The sequence below is a fragment of the Zalophus californianus genome, chromosome 1 (assembly GCF_009762305.2).
Source record: "Zalophus californianus isolate mZalCal1 chromosome 1, mZalCal1.pri.v2, whole genome shotgun sequence".
Lineage (NCBI taxonomy): Eukaryota > Metazoa > Chordata > Mammalia > Carnivora > Otariidae > Zalophus > Zalophus californianus.
The window spans coordinates 26,197,990-26,219,028 of NC_045595.1; the positions used below are offsets into that span (position 1 = coordinate 26,197,990).

General features: G+C 46.7%; 1 protein-coding gene across 7 annotated transcripts in view; it reads left to right on the top strand.

Moving 5' to 3' along the window:
* ABHD6 (abhydrolase domain containing 6, acylglycerol lipase) overlaps positions 1–21,039 on the top strand; it is a 75,956-nt gene that overhangs the window by 13,505 nt on the left and 41,412 nt on the right. For 4 of the 7 annotated variants that reach the window (XM_027586872.2, XM_027586874.2, XM_027586878.2 and 1 more), the window contains exon 1: positions 12,123–12,512. The exons of 2 other annotated variants lie outside the window; for them this stretch is intronic. The gene's annotated coding sequence lies outside the window, so the exon portion shown is untranslated. Of the gene's footprint in view, positions 1–12,122; positions 12,513–14,956; positions 15,021–21,039 lie in introns of those variants that run through there. One more of the 7 variants, XM_027586876.2, reaches the window with a different exon arrangement.

Consider the following 21,039-nt stretch of genomic DNA (forward strand, 5'->3'; position numbering starts at 1 on the left):
CCATTTTATGGATGAGCAAACTGAGGTTTGCACCCAAGGATACACAGCTAACCCGTCTCAGCTGGGGCCTGAACCCAGTCCCTCGGACCCCAGACCAGCCTTCTTGCCTGCCAAACCAGGCATAGCAAAACCTTAATAAGGAAGAAACACTGTAGGTGGGGGATGGGAAGGAGACCAAAGGAGACTTTGACTTTTTACTGTTAAACATTTGGGTATTGTTGGATTTTTTCATTTGTTTGTTTTTACAAAAATATGTACTTGTTTAGTAATTGAAAAGGAAGATAAAAGTACTAAAAAGCTTTTTATTTTTTAAAGCAGATTAAACAATACCCCTGCCAACATGCTTTCTTCGACTGAGCCAAGCGCAGCTTTCAACCAGCTCCAGGAGTCACTGATAACACAGAGGGGGTCAGGGACATGAGGCTATACTGCAGGCTCAAGGAGAGCAGAAAGCCCACACTCATCCATCCTGTGCTGGGAACTGGGGGTTTGAGACAGTTCCTTCCAGGAGCCCAGAGTCCAGGCTGGGAAGGAAGGGCAGACACTGGCCTGACCCACACTGATCACTTTGAAGTGTCCTTCCTTCTGCCACTTAGTGGCTTTGGATGATGTTTCCTGGGGCATGTACTTCTGAACACTAGTCTGTAAGATGCTCCTAGAAAAAAGGACAGATTTATGTCACTCCCTGGAGATTTATAAAGCACATTAGCACGTTAAATGCTCTGAAAAGTCCTGCAATAAAGAAAGCTGCTTCAGTGTGTTGAAATAGGGTGTCCGGACTTTATCGTCCATAGAACCCTTTCTTCCTATAAGTCCTTTCAATATCTTGAGCAACAGCCACCTTGAGAAATACTGTCCCATTTGGGCAGGGACAGTCAGGTCCCTCAAAGCCTCACTAAACCCCCACGGAAGAACTCTTGGAATGTCATAGGAATGGGCAGAAATGAGGAGCAGGCGTTCAGTACACATGGTCCCAAACATCACTATGAGCCACAGCCAGCCACCTGGGCCCCTGGGGGGACAGGGGTCAGTGGGGGCAATACACTGGGGCAAAGGATGCCTCAGAATTGGAGAAAAGCCACAATGGGGATTTCAGGGGGAGTGAAAGTGCACAGGCTGAGTAGCAAAAAGAAAGGAGCAAAAGGAAACAAAGGGCTTGTGGGAAAATCCCCGCTACTGACGGGGGAGGGGGGGCGGGGGGGGGCACAAGCCGCCTGACCCAAACAGGTGTTTCCAGTGACCGATGTCACTCTTTGTCTAGTAACAAATAGAGCCATAGCAATAATCATATAATATATGAAAATCGCTCTGGTTGTCACGGTTCAGAGCTAGCCTCCCTCACCCCAGCCATGAGGTGAGTTGCCTTATCTAAGGTTGCTTAGTTGAGATCAACCTCACCGTTGTGTGATGGTTTCCGGGTGATGAAGCAGGCTCTGGGTTTTGGCCTCACACAGCATCTTCCACGCAGGACCTCAAGCAGGTTGCGTTCTGAAGGACTGGCCTCGGCGTGTCACTGCTCTGATCAGAACTCTTCAGAGCCCTTCATTTGACATAAAGACCGAGCTCCTTCCTGTGGCCTCTACCTACCTGCCTCTTCAAAGGAACATTGCTCCTTTCCCTTCTTCTTCCCACCACTGGCCTCTCCTCACACTGAGCGGCTTTCAGTGCCTTACCTCAGGGCCTTAGCACAGCTGTCCCTCCACCTCCACCTGCAGTGCCCTTCCTCCCTCCCACCTCCAGGTCTCAGCTTAAATGTCACTTTCTCAGGAAAGCCTTGCTGCACACCCCAGCCCATCAGTGTCTTCCCTTTTATTCTCTTCCATGGGGCCTATGTCTTTTGCTTCATGGCATGTAGCACAATGTATAACTATGTATGAGCCGAATGTTGTCTGATGTCTGTTCCCCCCTAGACACCTCTGTGGGGACAGGGACACCTATGTGTGTCCGCACGGCCTGGGATAAGGCCAGCACATAGCAGGTAAATCATTGTTGAAAGCATGATATGGTGCTCTGACTGACCCCAGAGCCCATCTCCTCAACCATCGTGTGAGGGGGCTGAGCCAGGGGAACTCAGGTCCCTGAATTATCAAGAGAATCCAGGTCACTGAGACAAAAGAACTACAGCAACCACCTCCACATAGCATCTGCCTTTCAGGGAGCCCCGAGTGCTAAGTCCTCATATAGTTCCCCAATCTCAGCAGGAGAGCAGGGAGCCGGCTTCTCCACCTCAGCACTGCTGACATTTTGGTCCAGATAATTCTGTGCTATGGGGGCTGCCCCATGTATTGCATGATGGCTAGCAGCATTCTTGGCCTTCACCCACTGGATGCTAATAGTACCCCCCGTCGTCATGACAACGAAAAGTATCTCCAGACATTGCCAACTGTCTCCACGGGGATGAAGATCGCCCCCTCCCTGTTGAGAATGCTGCTGTGGAGGTTAAAGCATATGCACTTCTACTTACAGGCTGTTCAACCTTGGATAAGCCCCTAAAGCTCTCTGTGCTCATTTCCTCATCCTCAAAAATGGGGATAATAATAGCTCTTATATGGTAAAGCTGTGACCATTTTATGAGTTTATAAATAAAGGGCAGACTCAGCACAGTGTCTGGCCCTCAGGAAGTACTCAGTTGAGTGATAGTCTGCCTGAAGAATGAACGGTGCAAAGGGATTGTGATCTCCATTTTACAGATGAGAAAATTCAGACTTAGAGATAATAACGTCAGGCTCCAGCCACTGACTGTAAAATGACATTAAAGGCAGGAGTTCAGGTTTTTAGGATTAATTCTCTTAGCCAGCCCTTTCTTTATGGTACAAAAGGGCCCATCAACTCCAGACCTCATCTGACCAATTGCAAACTGAGCTGCTGGTGTTGCAGTTAATGGGTTTGGGACTAGGAGGCACTGGCCTCGGTGCAACATTTAAGGGGGTGACAAACAACTCACTAATCAAAATCAGTAATATTTTATTGCAATATTTTCAATAATTAATCTTGAGTAATTAATCAAATTAATGCAGAACATCCCACAATGAACAACTATCACATCTTAAATGAAGACAGAAGCCAACCCTCACTTTCAGGCTGCCGCCTAATTCACCTGACCCTAATCCTGCCGTGGGATCTGCAGATCTGTGAAGGCACACCCAGAGTGGAAGTCTGTTGGCTCCCAGCGTGATGCGGGAGAAGAGCGCGCCCTCTTCTGGCTAATAGTGGGCACTGCTCCTCTCCTGGGGAGCCAAATTCACCTTCTTGCAGGGATCAAGCAGCATCTCAGTGCTAGAACAGTCTCTTCTAGCATCAATCACAGTGCTTCACTCTGCCCTTCCTGAAACACCTAGATTAAAAAGCTGCAGCCAGGCCAACTGAGGTCATTGGAGGCCCCCTCGCTCCACCCCTTCCCACTGGCCACTGCACTGTGCTGGATCCATCGCCTTTCTCTCCTTACCGCGGGTGCAAACAAGCCCGGCACTTGTCCCTGCCACTACGGCGGATTCTAAAGCTGCTGTTAGTATACAGCTGGCCTTTCCAGGCTGACCATGAGAGGGGACGGTGAGGAAACAGGACCAGGAGGTGGAAGGCTTCTGACAGCTGCTGACTGTTTGCCTACTGCAATGTTTCTTCTTCTTCTAAGGTTTGGTGGTGTATTTATTTTATTTGTTTTATTTTTATTTTTAAATAATTTCAAACGTGCATAAAAGTTGCAAAAACAGTTTGAAAACTCATATATACCCTTCACCCAGATTCACCAATGAACATTTAGGCACATTTGCTTTTTCATTAGTTTTCATACACACAGATTTTTTTTTCCCCCTGAACTGCTCAAGAGTAAGTTGGAGGCATTCGGACCCTTAACCCTAATACTTCAAGTGATTTCTCAAGGACAAGTAATTTGCCTATATAACCACAGGACAATTATCAAAACCAGAAGGTTTAGCAACGATAAAATATTATTACCTAATCTACAGACCTTATTCAAATTTTTACCAATTACTCTAATAATGTCCTTTACAGCAGTTTTTTTTTTCTTCTGGTGCAGGATCCAATCCAAGCTTACGCATTGTCCTTAGTGGTCCTGTGTCCTCGACTCCCTCTAATCCGAGCGCTCCCTCAGCCTTTGTCTCCCATACCCTTGACATTTTTGAAGTGTACAGGCTAGTTATTTTGCTGAATTTCCCTCAGTTCGGGTTTGTCTGGGACTTCCTCATGATTAGATTCAGGTGATGCATTTTGAGTGGGAATACTACTTACGTGTTTCACAAAAGTTCTTAAATAAGCTTCTCCTGGTATTCACAGAGAAGCTGGGTGACTCAGACACAGGAAGTAGATGATGATTTAAAAGCTCTTAATAACAGTTGCTAACATTTATTGAGTGTTGCTGTTTGACACTCCCTTCTGTATTTGTTGATTTGAGCACTATTCTTTCTCATATAGGGCACTGATGTTGGAGAACAGTAATAAAACAACAATAGCAGCTGTGGGTATTGAGCTGTATTCAGCCCCATATCACACATCTTCTTTTCACAGACGAGGTCAGAGAGGGGGTTTCTTGCACCAGGTCTCACAGCTACCTAGAGGCTAGGGCTGCTTGACACTGGAGTATGAATACCTGGTTAGTCCCCCATACCACTTCTTCTCTGGCACGTAGCAGTGACAAAAGCCCTGTCAGTATTCCAGCTCAGGACATTGAGAACAATCCATGTCCCACCCCCTAGACTCCCAGCAAGTGGGGATGTTTTCTCCCCATAATCTGAACTCCCCTGCTTACTCCACACGTAAAGAGCATGAGAACTTGGGAGATACCCCATGCTGTGAGTAGGGGACCTCAGTAGGTTGTGTGGTGTTCTCCAGGGGCCGATATCCCTCCATTGAAAACGCTATCAGTCCCAAAGTCAGGGCGAGGAGCGCAGCTCCGAGTGGGTGTCGAGCCTTAACCAAACAGTGACTCGTGAATGATTCTTGAGGCAGGAATCCCACTGTAGGATAAGATTTTCCCTCCATAGGCCGAGCCTGCTCCAAAGTCATCCCAGAACCAGATTTAGTTGCAGGCTGGTGTCATTCATAATATACGACCTTAAGAAGTCAGCCCTGGAGATTTGTTGGCACAAGGAGCTCCCAGCCTGGGACTGGGGATCATTTTACATCGTGAGTATTTTAGGGGATTTGTTATTCACTCATTTAACAGTTAACCTACTAAATGTGGAGAGAGATACAGAGATGAATAAGGCAGCTCCTGCCCATGGAGACTCAAAATTAGATTAATAGGACTTGCCTTTGGTTTCTGTCAGCCTTTTGGTTTTCTGTGCCTCTGAGCCTTCATTTGATATCCAACAGCCTGAAAACTGTTAGGAATATGAAATGACCAATGTAAATCTTGGACTCAACCTTCTTGAGCCCCATTGGCCACCATTTTATCGGGCCCATTATGACTTCTTTGACTGAGGCGTTGGGAAGGGCGACCAACCATCCCAGTTCGCCCAAAACTGAGATGGGCTTTCATGCAAAGACAAAGAAAGCAAACTGGGATGAATTGGTTATCCTAGTTTAGTTGGGAACAGGGGCAGCAGGAAGGGAATGGGTTAGTGGGCAAGGAATAATAACAGTCAATACCTATTTTGTTTGAGAATTTAGTAATGGCTAGAACAAATTCATGCAGTAAGTATACTATATTGCCCCTATTTTATAGAGGTGTAAACTGGGACCCAGAGAAAGTAAGCAACTTGTCAGCAATGTACACTTGGTAAATGGATGAGTCAGGCCTGTCAGGGAGCAGCAAATCCTGTGTTCCCAAGCATTACTCTGCACTGCCTCAGAGCCACATGTGTAAACGTGGTGCAGATAGTCTTGAAACTATATTTGAGATGAGTTCTCAGAGATTGGAAGCATTCTCCTCTGGAAGCCGTAGCCAGTGGAAGTTATGTTTCCATGGAGACCTACTCATAGGCAGCCAGGCTGCGTTCATAGGTAGCCATAACAGTGGAGAGCTGCCATCACTCAAATGTTGTGGATTTCTTAAGAAAAGACCCTCCATAGCAATTTCCTGAGCTTCCCCCAACGCCCATTCTATCATCCAAGACTTGCGATGGAGTTTCCCTGGCAGCCTGCAAAATATAAGTCTTACGCAAGTCCTAGGAGGTATTTATTGAGGACAGTGGTTCAGAGCACAGATCCAGGAGACATGTCTGTCTCTGCTCCATCACTTGTTGGCTACATGAGCTCCGTCAGGTTACCTAATCTCAAGCCCGGTTTCCTTGTCTGTTAAATGGTGGAGGTCATAACCTCCATACTCCAGAGCTGTTGTGAAGATGAAAACAGATGGTATAATGCACGAAAAGCACAACTCCTTGTACAATGTAGGCAATGATGAATTAATTAACATCTGCTCACCCTATATCTTTAAATGAGAACAATCCACTTGAGAACTGACACAAAGGAGCAGGAGTCTATTCCGCACAACTGCCTTCTCCCCCTAGCTTCCTTCATCTGCCCCAGCCACTTGTGTGCTAATGGAAAGGGATGACCAAACTTGGTACCTCCTACTCCTGGCCCATTGGGTACCTAGTATCTCCAGTCCCCAGAACCCCAACTGGGGCATCAGGACCACTGCCTGAAGGAGGACCAGACTATAATCCACCCACATAGATGTGTGATCTGTCTCCCCCACATGACCTCAGGAGCTCACAGAAGAGACACGATAAGAACAAACGAAGAAGCATTATCTTTTTGACAAATCAGACTGATAAGGGAGCATCATGATTTAGATGGCATAACGTGATGCACATCTTTGAAAGTTTCGTTAAAATGTTCATGTCGAAGTGGCTACCCAGTGGGATGCTTAAAGGCCCCAGGGGAGACACCAGGGACAGCTAAGAGGGAGAGGTCTCAGTACAGTACAGGTATGGATGTTGAAATGAAGCCTGTGAGGACCTTGGAGAAAATGTGTGTTTTCTTAGCAAGAAGAACTATGCACTATACACACGCACGCACGCACACACACACACGTGCTGGTAAACTTCACCCATTGATTCCTAGTTCACACTGAGGTCTTCATAATCTCAGTTCCCTGACTGACCTTCGACTGTTCAAAGACAGTTTTTAGGCCCCTCTAAGAATGGGGCGAGCCCAGTGAATGTTTGGTGTGTGAACAGCGATGATGCTGATAGCTGATATTACACACACTTCTTTGGTGCCAGGTGCAGGGTGAATCTGTAAACACATTATTCAGCTTGATCCTGTCTGCAGCCCTATGAGGTTGGTCCCATCATCAGTTGCTCATCATCCCCTCCTACTTAGAGATGAAGAAACTCGGGTTTACATGGGCAGATAGCTAGTAAGTGGCCGAGCTGGACTCACCATCATCGCCTGAGAGGTGCTCCAGTGACTCACACACTTGGAGCTTGTGTTGGCTCATCTGTCCTGCTGGCTGTGGTTCTTGCCAGCCCACCCATGAGTCCCAGTTTGGCACCTGCATCCCCAGTGTTCTTGGGGTGCCAGCTCTCCGCTAATCTCAATCAATGTGGTTTAGGTGAGGTAGGAAAGGATTTCTTAAACAGGACATAAAAGCACTAAACACAGAGGATAATTCAACTAAATCAAAGTTAATGTTTGTCCAGAAGCACTAAATAAAGTGAAATGATAAGCCACAAACTGGAAGACCTTAGCCACACATATAACCACAAACCATTAAGACACAGACAATTAGTTGGGAAAATGACACAAACAGGTATTTCACAGACACGGAAACATGATGGCAACTAACTATATGCACAATTGCTCAAGCCCATTCATGACAGACGTGAAGATTAAGATCACAATGAAATACTCTTTTATACCTACTATATTCAAAGCAGTCTGATGGAACCAAGTGTTGGCAAGACCCTGGAGATATTCTCCTATGTTGTCCTTCTAAAAGTTTAGTTTTGCCTCTTATATTAAAGTCCTCAATCTATCTTGAATTAATTTGGAGGGGGGTGGGTTGTTAAATTCCATGTTTTTCTATATGAATAATCGATTGTCCTAGCACTTTTTACTGAATTGTCCCTTCTTTCCCCAGTGATCTGAAATGTCACTTCCCTCATAAACCATGTTTCCCTATGTGCATTTGTCTGTTTCTGTGATTTTTATTGTTTTATTAGTGTTTTTATCTGTCCCTACATGAATACACACTGTCCAAATAACTATACTTTTTTAACAAATCTCAATAACTTCTTTTTCTTCTTCACTAGGAATATTTTTACTTTTCTTGGACCTTTGCTCTTCCATATAAAATTTTAGTTTTTTTAAAGATTTATTCATTTATTTTAGTGAGAGAGAAAATGAGCAAGTGGTGGGGAGGGGCAGAGGGAGAGAGACAATCCTGAAGCAGGCGCCCCCCACTCAGCCCATGTCGAGCCCACTGAACATGGGCTCCATCCCAGGACCCTGAGATCATGACCTGAGCCGAAATCAAGAGTCAGCCACTCAACCCACTGAGCCACTCTGGTGCCCCTTCCATATAAATCTTAGAATCAGCTCATCATCTTCCTTGAAAAGCCCTGTTGGGATTTTGATTTGAACTGTTTTTGATTCTTTTTTTTGGAGATTTTATTTATTTGACACAGAGAGAGAGCACAACCGGGGAGAGTGGCAGAGGGAGAGGGAGAAGAAGGCTCCCCGCTGAGCGGGGAGCCCAGTGACATGGGGCTGGATCCCAGGACCCTGGGATCATGACTGGAGCCGAAGGCAGTGGCTTAACCCACTGAGCCACCCAGGCACCCCTCAATTTTTATTCTGAAGGCAGCATTTCTAACTTTTCATTATTGAGAATATTTGCCATAAGTTTTTGGTAGTTGCTTTTTAACTATATATATATATATATATTCCCCAAGAATATATTTCCTAATGTTAAACTATCCTGGCATTCCTGGGATAAACCTATCTTGGGAAAGATGCATCATCCTTTTTATGTATTGCTGGACTTAATGTACTAATATTTTATTTAGGATTTTTACTTCCATGTTTCTGAGCGATTTAGGAGTAATATTTATCTGATCTTGCTTGGTATGGGATTTAGACTGGCATCATAGAGTGAGTTGGGATCTGCTCTCTCTTTTTCTATTTTCCGGAAGGGCTTACGAGAGAATAGTATGATCTATTCCTTGAAAGTTTAGACTTGCTTCTAGAACCATCAGGCTTAATGTTTCCTTTGACTAAAAATTTTAACAATTTCTCTGATATTTATAAAATTTACGTTTTTTTAAAGATTTTTTATTTTTTTATTTGACAGAGAGAGAGAGAGACAGTGAGAGAAGGAACACAAGCGGGGGGAGTGGGAGACGGAGAAGCAGGCTTCCCGCTGAGCAGGGAGCCCGATGCGGCGATCGATCCCAGGACCCTGGGATCATGACCTGAGCCGAAGGCAGATGCTTAACGACTAAGCCACCCAGGCGCCCCCCATTTGAAAATTTCTGATATTTAACTGATGAGTTTAGTTAAATTACTATGATTATTAGTATATCAGGACTTTTTTTTACTATCTTTTTTAGGGGGAGGAGTCTCACTTTTTCTACATGTCTTTGGGTTGATTAGCATTTGGGTTTTTTATTGACTTACGTCATTTCCCCCGTTCTACTGGTTTGAAAGTTATACATGTTATTTGTATTATTTTAACGAATACCATTGACACTGTGCCATGCATAATTACAAAGGCCAAAGTTAATATCTTATTTTCCCTTCCCACCCCAAATGCAAAGGCATTGGAACCCTTTAATTTTGACCATCTCGTTCCTAATTTACTATTGTCCCCTATTTTTGTTCGCACCTTGTTTAAACCTATAAATTATGATTATTCTTGTCATCGTTATTGTTTTGTACTGACAATTTTGTTGAGATTCACTCTATTTGCCCATTTCTTCACTCATTATTCCTCCTTTCACTGCTGTTCTTAATTGGGTTGTTTTTCTTCTTTCTGAGGTATATCTTAGAAGTTCAGTTAGTCAAATTTTCCAGTTGTAAATTCACTTATGTCACCCTCATTCCTGAAAGGCTGGGGAACTAATTCTCAGGTCTTTGGAGATACTCTTCAAATCTTTTAGCTTCCTATGTTGCCATTCAGAAATTTGCTGGCAATCTAATTCCTTCCTTTGGGAATGAGCTGTCTTTTTTTTTTTTTTTTAATCTCTAGATGCTTTTAAGATCTTTTCTTTGTTTTTAGTATTCTGCAGTTTCACTGCAATATTTCTTGGTATGGATTTCCTATTATTTTTCCTGCTTGGGATATATTATGCTTCTTAAATCTGCAGAATTATATCTTTTTTCTGCTCTGGAAATTCTCACCCATTACTACCTCAAATATGGCCTCTCCTTTCTTCTCTCCTTCTTTGATGCTGCTTAAATGGATTTTAGATCTTCTCAGTCTATTCTACACATTTGTAAGGTCTTTCTTTTCATATTTTTCATGTCGTATCACTCTTTGTTGCATTCTGATTAATTTCTTCAGATCGGTCTTTCAAATCACTCTATTTGGTTAATTATGATCTATGAGAATCCTGAACAACTTTCTCTTTGACCCTGAAGCTCTGAGAACAATTTGATGAAACATGTCAAACGCAACTCTTGTAATCTGAATGATGAGGTAGTCAACATCTTAGAGAAAGATGCTCCAGTCCAAGCCAGGGAGATTGTCCTTAACTCTGAATGGATTCCAGCAGCCCTGACAGAGGCTGGTTTTACAAGGTGGCCTCAAAGATGTTCCTTTGCCACGTCTCTGAGGCTTCTTGTCCATGACCCATTCTTAAAATTCAGGCCCCGCCCAACTCAGCCAGGTTCTGCCAGTCTGGAGGGTTTGGCAGGCAGTAGGCTGCCTACCAGTTCTGCCAGGCTGGAGGGGTGGATTTAAATACCAAGAGAGTCCTGCTGGGCACTGGTCCCACCTAGGTGTAGAATAAGAGGCAGAAAAGGAAGCCATGGGTTCAGGTTAGCAGAAGATATCAAGCCCCAACACCCCACCCCACATACTGTGCTCACCACATAGTAAGTGCTCTGTAAATATTTGTTAAATGAATGAATAAACACTTTGATGGAAGAAGTCCATAGAGCACTGTGGGCGCAAAAGGGACTTAAGGAAGGTTTCCTAGAGGAAGTGACATTTATTATTTTTTTATTTTTTATTTTTTTTAAGATTTTATTTATTTGACAGAGAGAGAGACAGCAAGAGAGGGAACACAAGCAGGGGAAGTGGGAGTGGGAGAAGGAGAAGCAGGCTTCCCACCAAGCAGGGAGCCCAATGCGGGGCTCGATCCCACGACCCTGGGATCATGACCCGAGCGAAAGGCAGACGCTTAACCGATTGAGCCACCCAGGCGCCCCAGGAAGTGACATTTAAATTGAGGCATGGAAAAGAGGAAGTAGTCAGGCCAAGCAGAAAAGGAAGAGTTCCTGGTGGAGATGGAACAGCTTATGCAAAGGCCAAAGTGGTATAATTCAGCCTCGGTGCCCTGAACACTAGATGAGGCTGGAGTGGGAAACTGAGGCTAGATGCTCAAAAATCCGGGCTTTGTGACAGATAAGCTAGTCAAACAACACCGTTTGAATTTAATGGGTGATAACTTTTATGCTCCGCTCCTGATTTTTTTGCCTAATGAGGTTTAACTGTCCTTAAAAAGAAGAAATGACCATAGTGGGGATTTAACCAGTGGTGGCTTAAAGTCTTTCAACACTGCCATTTTGCCCCCAGAGTTGGAGCCAGGTGCAGGGTCTAAATCCCCAATTCTGTCCTTTATAGGCTGAACCCATGGGCAAGCTCCTCACCTTTCTTCTGAGAAAGGAAGCCCATCCCAATGCCCACCTCATAGGATTAAGAGACAACATGTGTAAGACAGCGTTGCTAAGCTTTCCTGTGAACCTGGGCCTGTCCCTCTGAGCCCTTTGAGAGCAGAGATCCAGCCAGAGTCACTTTGACGGCGCCGGCCCCACAGCACCAGGCACATAGTAGGTGCTCAGTAAACAATGAACCAATGCCTCGACGAACTCTGGCATCGAGTGGTGGAACTGTGGCTCCTTGGGTCCCCATCTCTTCCCCTCGCCGAGATTGCTCTTTAGGGGCGGGGCGGGGGGCGGGGCGGGGCGGCCGGTTCCGTCCTCTGCACTTGGCGCTGCGCGAATGCAGTAAGTGTTGGCCCTCTGGCCTGGGCTCTTGGATGCTTGGAGACAGGTTGCCGAGGTCTGGGTGTGCGAGGCGCTAATCTGCCCCTCCGGGTTTAACGCTGTGAGCGGCGGAGCCGAGGAGCTGAGGGTTCTCGTGCGGGATCAGCGGTAGACCCGACCAGGCAGCGGCGGAGCAGTGCGACGGACCGGGGCGGGCGGAGCCGGCTTTTCTGTCGGCTGACGCAGGCCGGCGCGCCGCGCCTTTAAGGCGTCCAGCGGAGCCCGGCTCCGGGAACTGAGCGGCGCGGGCACGAGCGCTGCTGCCGGACGCGAGCGGGGCTGGGGCCCGAAGACGGGCGTCCGGATCCGGTGGCGCGACCCAGGCGCCTGAGGTCAGATGGAGTGTGCGCCGGCGGGGCGGGCGGGGGCGGGGGATGCGCACCTGAAAGGGGGGGTGGTGTCCGGGGTCTCTCCCTTATGGCCCCGTGACCCATCCTCCACTTCTCGAGTCAGGGCTGCCTGGCCTCCCTGCAAGCGGCACGCGGGGCGAAATGGGTCGGGGACCTGCATCTCTCTTTCTACTCGGTTCCCTCGCTCCGGCATCAGCCCTTGCGCGCGCCCCTGCAGTGCCTGGACAGGTTTGACATTCCCGAATCCCAGGTGACCTCACTCCCCGGGCTGCCTACCGCCCTAAGCCCAGGGACAAGGTGAAGATGGGTCGGGGACCTGCACCCTCTTTCTACTCCGCCTCACGCCGCTGGCTCCGGCACCAGCCCCTGTGCGCCCCTCCTGGTGCCTGGATGGTTTGGAGGCTCCTGTACCCCCGTTCTAACCACTTACTGAGTTTGACCACCCAGCTAATGGCACCTACCCCCGTCCCGCCCCAGATATCTTCGCCCCTCGGGGCCTCCCCCAGCCAGTACCTACCCCCAGCAGCCTTTTAGCTCACCTGGGCCCCAATTACCTCAGCCTCATGCCCTCTCCTCCCGGCAACCCTGAGTTAGGATGCTGGTCCAACCACCCTGACAGCCCGGTGCTGCCCCACAACCGCCAGCATCCCCCGCCTACACCTTCGCTGCCTTCCTGGCAGCCTCGGAAATTGGGATTGTGTAACGCAGGCTGCAGGGCAGAGCACATGCAAGATTTGCACCCCTGTCCCCGCATTCGAGTGGAGGAGGCCAAGTTGACAGAGTGAATGAAATAGGGAAGGAGGAAGAGGTTGAGGGGAGGGTCTAGAGGCTGTGCAATCCGGGATATGTACCTGGAGACCTTCTTATACCTCAGAGTCTGATTGATTAAGAAGAGGTCTCAACTCGGACTGGAGGTCAGCATTTGCCTCACCTCTCCCTCATGGCTAGTCTACCTGGCTGGAAGCTAAGATTTTATTATAAGTAATAGCTGACATAGAATAAGCAAGGACTGGCTGCCAGATCCTGTCCTGGCACCTTTAGATTACCTGCTTTACTTCTCCCAACAGCTCCATGCGTGAGGTAGGTACTGATGTTATGCCCATTGCTCAGAGGAAGAATGTGTCCCCTTCCCAGGACACACGGGGAATCTGACATCAAAGCCCCCGATTCTGAATCACTAGAATTAATCTTTACCCAATTGTAACTAATAAATTCTTATCAACATTTTTATAATATAGGAAGTTAGAAATAAGATAAATCAATAACCTATGTTCGTAGCACCAATTTTTCTAAAAGTAGGTTCTCAGACCAACAGAGGGTCCTGGGTGTCCCCCTAAAGGAGACTGATGCCCAAAGAGAAGGGATGTGCTGGAGGCCACACAGCTAAGAAGTACCAGGGTTGGTATGCTAAACATGTCCTGGGTTGCTCAGTCGTTACTTCCTGGGCTCCCAGTTCTGCCCCAACCCATCAGCCTAGGCCCCTGGAGATTCTCTTCCAACCCCCCTCCCTGTTTGCCTCCTGATTTTCCCCTTCCCCCTCTGCTTCCTTTGCTATAACCCAGGCAGGTGAGCTGCTGCCTTTGCTTAGGCTGTCCTCTCCTTTAGGAATGCCCTACCTGGAATCTCTGATGTCTCAACTTTACCTACCCTTTAGCTCCAGCTCAGCGGTCCCCTCCAGGAATGCCCCTCTGATTCTTCCCTGCCCCCAACTGAAAGCAATTCCTTTCTCCCCTGGGATCCTTACCTTCCACCCACATGATGGCATTTGGAAAGTTCTATCTGCATGTATCTGCTTATGCTTTCTGGTGCATCTGTGCTGGCAGGATCAGAAGCACTCCCCAAGACCCCTCTAACCATCTGCCTCGTGAAGCCCCAGGACAAAGAGAGAGAGATAGAGGTCCATGGGGGTACGGTGTGGTTTCTGAAGTAAGGATAGGTTCAGAATTTCTGAATGCCGCAACACCAGACTCCCTTCATTGAGCTACGGCCTGGTCATGGGAGAATGGCTCAGCATGGTACCTAACATTATAATTACATGTTTGTTTTTGCTCATAACCCAGAGGATTCCCACCAGAAAATCAGAGAGGCTTGGGTCCTAATCCTACTGCTGCCACTGCTAGCTGTGTGGCCATGGGCCTGTTACCTAACCTCTCTGAGCCTTAACTTCTGGTAATGGCACCTGGCAGTGATAAGATTCAGATAAAATAAAGTACAAGGCCCAGCAGGTGGTGAGCACTCAGTAAGCACCGGCTATTATGAAGAGTCAGGGTTGACCCCTACTTTGAATTACTGGAGACATATTAAAATCACTACTAAATGACTCACACTGACTCTGCTTAGAGGTGGGCCAAAGGAATCCCAGCCAAGGAGAGGAAAACATTTTTTAAAAAAGATTTTAAGTAGTCTCTACATCCAGCGTGGGGATTGAACCCACAACCCCTCGATCAAGAGTCGCACACTCCACCAGCTGAGCCACGTAGGTGCCCTGAGGTAAGCATTTTGTGTGTGTACTCAGAAAGGCCTGTGATGCTTTCTTAGACTCTAAACCATCCATTGCCTTGGCAAAAAGAATCGCCTTTCTGTTTTTTAGCTTTAAAAAAAATCTATGAGCTTTGAGTTCTGTGAGGCTCCACACACCTAGAATGAGTGTGTGAATGCAGTTCATGAAATTGTAAGTAATTGTGAAACTTACTGATACGAGAAAAAAAAAGCTTGTTCTTAGAGGTGACCTTGGTTTGCCCTGTGTGTTGGTTCAGGCTTGTCTTGGGAGCGAGAGGTTTGAATCAAAGGTTTACTTTGGATTTGGAGGGAAGGAAAGCTGGGGTGAGTGTTTTTCCCCTAGTATGCTAGTAAGCAGCTCAGAGTAGAAATCAACTTCCTATGTCATATTCTTTACCAACTCCTGGTTATTTTGGTGATTAGATCACTTTTTACAGTGATGAGTGCTTCAAAAGTAAAGGGCCAGGAATGTCTCCCTCAAAGCTAAGTGTTTGGAATATGTGGGGAAGCCAGCTCTGCAGGTTGAAAAAATATATATTTTGAAATTCTAATTTGATCATTAGGGTAAGTTAGGTTTCCATTTGATCATTTTAAGACTGTTGAATTTAGATATTCTAAGACATATATTTTTGTAAATTTTCATGGTTCTGTGGCATTTAGCAGGCTACGGGACTTTATTTTTGTGACCCCGCAGGGACACAAATATTTTTCATGCTATTAATATGGTGGCCATCAAATTCAAATTAAATAATTTGAAATTCTCTTTTTAAGTCACACTGGCCATATTTCAAGTGGTCGATAGCCATGGGTGGCCAGTGGCTACTGTATTAGGGAGAGCAGATAGAGAACATTTCCATCTTCCCAGAAAGTTTTATGGGAAGGCACTGTTTAGATCAATAAAGCCATGGGCAAACTGCATGATTATGGGGTTAAGTTCCATTCTTTCTAGCAAGTCATCTGCAGGCCAAGAAATGGAGTGTGCCGAGGATGTTTCATTGTCAAGAATGAGGTTGTTACTTAAATCCCCTTAGCTTCATTTTGGTTTTCTGGTTCACTGGCTTTTAACACTGCCAGATTCAAAGGATGGGGGAGATGGAAGCACATGGAATGTCTTCCGGCAATGCTTCTCCATCCTGGCTGCATGTTAGAACTGCCTAGGGAATTTTTAAAAAATATCCATGTCCTGCCTCTGCCCCAAGCCCAGTGAATCTGAATCTCTGGGGGTGGTGTCCCGGAATCTGTATTTTTAAACTGCTCCCTGGGAGATTCTGCGTGGCCAGGGTTGAGAACAACTGCCTTCTAGACCGTGCAGTTAGAAAAAAAAAAATCCCTGAGCACTGGAAGACGTCGTTTTAAGGCAGATACGGTGAGTGGCTAAGAATGTTCCTCATTGATTTACTGTAGCCATAAATCCAGGGTTGGAGTTGAGTGGGCTCACTTCCTCCAGAAGGGCTCTCAACTGAGGGCAGCTTTGCCCCCCGGGTGCATTTGGCAACGTCTAGAGACATTTTTGCTTGTCACAACTTAGGGGTGGCATCGAGTGGGTAGGGGCCCCCGGATGCTGCTAAATATCCTACAGTGTATAGGACAGCCCCCCACAACAAAGAACTAGGGAGCCCAGAATGTCTGTTGTGCCACAGTTGAGAAACCCTGATCTAGATGCAATTTTTGCAAACCCAAGTCCTCTCTGACCTTGGATGTAGTTGTCTCTTCAAAGAAGATCAGGATATTCTCCTACACTGGGCCCTCGGAAACCCTGTTGATCATCTTCCACGGTTTCCAAACCCAGAAGCCACGGAGGGGGTCGCTGCCTGTATTTGGATGCATTTGGGGCTGCAACAAGGAAACTGCTGATTCAGGGGGACAGGGCAGCCTGCGAAGGTGTGGGCAGAGGTTCTTACACTGCTGCAGGTTGGGATCCTATTCTTTTTGTTAATTATCTAAAGTAACAGCAGCCTTTGCCTTAGGCTGTTTTCCCGAGGCTATGGCTCTGTGGCTCTTGGCATTGGGTGTTTGCCTTGTGATATACTCAGAACAAGAATTAAGCCTTGTATGTGATAAAATTTGGCAACAGAGCTAGGGGGGCCAGACTCTGGGAGTATAAAGATAGCAACACAGACATGCCCATAGCCTCAAGCGTCTGAGAGCCCCAGGCACAGTGGCACTGCAGGGGAGGGAGGGGTGGAGGTGTGGCAGGGCTCCCTGGGCCTGCAAGGGCTGGTGAGATCTTCCCAGCTGTCCAGAGTGAGCACTTGGTATGCACCAGGCACTGCGTTGAGCAGTCTCCATGCATCCTCTCATTTCGTCCTTTTACCAAGGCCCTAAGAGGTAAAGTGAGTTTGCCAAGGTCACACAGCAGGTCAGTAGCAGAGCAGAGATTTGAACCCGGGTTACAGACCTGCAAAACTGAATCCTCAGAGGAGCATTTACGGACTGGGGCTGTGCTTCATGGCCAAGACTTGTGGAATGAGCTGGAGCTCACCAGGCAGGAGGGAGAAAAGGCATGCGAGGGAGAATACCATGTGTGCCAAAGGCTTGGAGGTGTGAAAGAGTATGACATATCAGGGATTGTGGCTCACTGAAGGAAAGAGGTGGGTGATAGAAGAGGATAATGCTTGAGAGACAGGTGGGTATTAAATCCTACCCTCCGTAGCCTTGTAAGTCATGCTGAAGGCCACTGTGAGCCACTGGTGGACTGGAGGCAGAGAAGAGCTGTGTGACATTGGACAACTTGCTCAACTTCTCTGGGTCCCAACTGCCCATCTGGAGAAGGCCTCTAAGACTCTGCGCTCTGATGAATGTTCATTTTGTTGGTGACCATCATGAACAAAGTGAAGGAACGGCCTGCGGTGGCCCTAGTGGGCAGCCCTGTTGATTCCTGACCTCCTAGCTTATCATTTGGTATTGACTAAGTGCCCTCCGAGGGTAAGGCACGGTGTGTCCTCAAGTGATGTGGCAGATGCAGAGATGTAGTTAAGACTTGTCTTGGAGATTTGCAGCCTAGTGGAGGGTACAGCTGGTGTTCTCACGGGTCCCGTGCTTAAAGGCACAAATCACCAGTGCCACGAGAGAGAAGCATCCCTACAAAATATCTGAGGCACGGAGGTTACAAATGGGGGGGGGGCTGCTGAGGGAAGGTACACTGAAGGAGATAACTCCTAGCTCTGCCAGAAAGACTTGTAAGGGAGAATATAGGGGTAGGTCAAGGGTATCCTCCGGGGAGAGAGAGCAGGGGAAATGGAGAGAAATAAAAAGCCAGTTCAGGTACAGTCCCCAGAGGGTCAGACTATCAGCATCTCTGGTGTCTGATTCCCCACAGTTTCCAGGTCACAGAGGGGAAGCAGAAGTCATCATTGCAGGAAGATACTCAGTAATGGTCTTGCCACTTAGAAACTGAGGTCTGACGCCATCCTCCCTCCCTCTGTTTTCAACCCTGTTGTCTAGCGGGGCTCCAGGAGCATCCATGTCTTGGTCATCTGTCTCTCCCAGCTCCTAGGACGTTTTGCAGATAGGTACAGGACAAAGAGTGGAAAATGAAATCGTAACTCTTGTGGGAGAGGCAGGATTTCATGAAATCAAAGCAAGCGATATTGGAGACTGCTTAAATGACATGTCAAGGCAGTAATAGATGAGGATCTGGCAACGTGAGACCCGATGAAGAGAAGGGGGAAAAATGAATTCAAAAATCAATTCTTTGAAAATCAAAGAATTAAGCCCTTGAGAGATCAATAAGGTATGTTTGTAAAAATAGCACTGTGATAACCAAATGCTAACCAGAAGGATTCATCATACTCTAAGTCCACGTGAGACTTAATTCTTTGTTCTAAGACTTAGCACAGGATTGCTGTTATGACCTCATTTTCATTTTGTTCAATATTTACTCTTGCTTTTTAAAATACATTTGATTTTTTGGGTTTTTTTTATTTGGATTAAGTTCTAAACCAAACTGTGTTTTTTTTCTCAACTGTGAACTTGCCCATGTGGCTTCACCGCAGGTCCCTTTTTCGGATGCTAATTCTCCGGGGTCACAGAGATCTCCTCTGGGAGGAGACTCTGCTAGATAGAAGGTGGGGACCAGCTCACAAAGGGCCCTGAATGCTGAGCCTCTGCTGGGAGCCAGAAATCTTGTCCTGATAAAAAACCTCCGGGCTCTTACTAACAGAGCTCTCTTCTGTCTAAGGCCGACTTTGTTCCTGCAGTTAGAAAATGCTACCGACCAACTTCACTTCCTTTAGAAATGACAAAACCCTCTTTAATCTCCTTGCTTTTCCTTTTATTGGTGAAGCACAGATTCAGCAATGGGAGACTGTGTTTTGGGTGCTGAGGTTCTATTTTAGGCCCTGTGCCATTGCGTACCCATATAGAGGGCTATTTTAATTCCTTTCAGTCATGTGGAAAATAATCACTTAAGTGATGCTCTTTCTAGCACTTTACCTCTGAGAGGTGACCTCGGCTGATGACAGTGCATGCATCCGCACTAATCCGCAGGCCAAATGCTGGAATCAAAGCCACGTCTGGGCTCCCTGAGAGCCTGAAGACGTTGGGGTCTTCGGAAGTGAAAGGTCAAGTGACTTTGGCGCTTTTTTGATCCAGCAGGAAGACTGGCTTGTATTTCTGGAGGGTTTTCTTGTTTTCAACATGATTTCAAGCAGGCAGTTAGGTCAGACTGTCATCAGCCTAGATCTTGACACCCCCCCACCCCGACCCAGGCTGATATTTTGAAGGTGCTCATCTAGGTCAGGTCACATGTTATGTATTTTATTGCCTTGTTTCTTGGCCAATACAATTTTTTAGAAGATACGCTGCCAGATACATAAGCCACTTACCTTCCAGCTGAGCCCCTGATTCAGCTGCCTGCCCCCCCACCCCACCCTGTGTCCTTTCTCCAGGGAATTGGGTAGGAGGATTATCTGGTTATCTGGTTCTCTAATTCTCTGCCTACAGGACCAGCCTGGCTAAGCTGAGTTTCCTTGCCCACAGAGCTGCCCCAGGTGGTAGAAGCAAAGGAAAGGGGCTATGGGCTTGGCTGGTTCTTAAGCAAGAATCCCCAGGGGGAACCAGTTGCTAGCACTTTGGCACCAAGTGGGACCAAGGTACCTTGGTCTTATCAGTACCTCTCCCAGATTATGCATTTCCAGTTTGTGCACACGTATGGTTGCAGAATGGAAATCCTTATCTTCTTAGAGTGCTGGACTTTGACCTTAGAGGACTGAAGTTCAGATCAAACTGACTTAACCTTTGGGTAGTCACACAGGGCAGGAACCCTCCCCGGTCTTTGTTATCTTAGTAGGCGGCCTGGCCTTTTAGCTTGTGTAGAGGGAGAGGGATTTGTAGGCTAACAGCCTTCACATTTGTAGTTCTTCGCTTATCATGCGAAACAATTACGGTTTGGTTTTTGCTTGCTCACATGAGCCATTTTAACTAACATAGAGTCCAGGACTGCCAGTTGAACTCTTTGTGATGATGAAAATGAGCTCTATGTCTGCTGCCCAGTCTGGTAGCCACTAGCTACCTGTGGCTCTTGAGCACGTGAAATGTGGCTGGTGCAGCCGAGGTACTGAATTTTACATTTTATTTAATTTCAATCGATTTAAACAGTCACATGTGGCTAGCGGCTACTGTCTTGGACAATGGGGATAGGCCATTCTATGTGAGGATTTTATATTTTGTAATTAAATAGAGAAAACCTTATACACGCACATAGTAGCAATGCAAAAGATACAAAAGGGTATCAAGTGACAAGTCTCATTTCTGTCTCTGGTCCCCCTGTTTCCCTTCCCAATGGCAGCCCTGATAACCAGTTTCTTGTGGTTATCTTATGGTCCAGAAACATTTCATACATATAGAGCCATATTTCTTTCTCTTTCTCCGTTCCTCCTCTCTTTCTCTCCTCTATTCCTTTAATGCAAGAGGTGTTATTCTACCACTCTCTATTGTTTCTGGGGTTTTGTTTGTTTGTTTGTTTGTTATAGAGGCAGGGAGGGGTAGAGGGAGAGAATCTTAAGCAGCT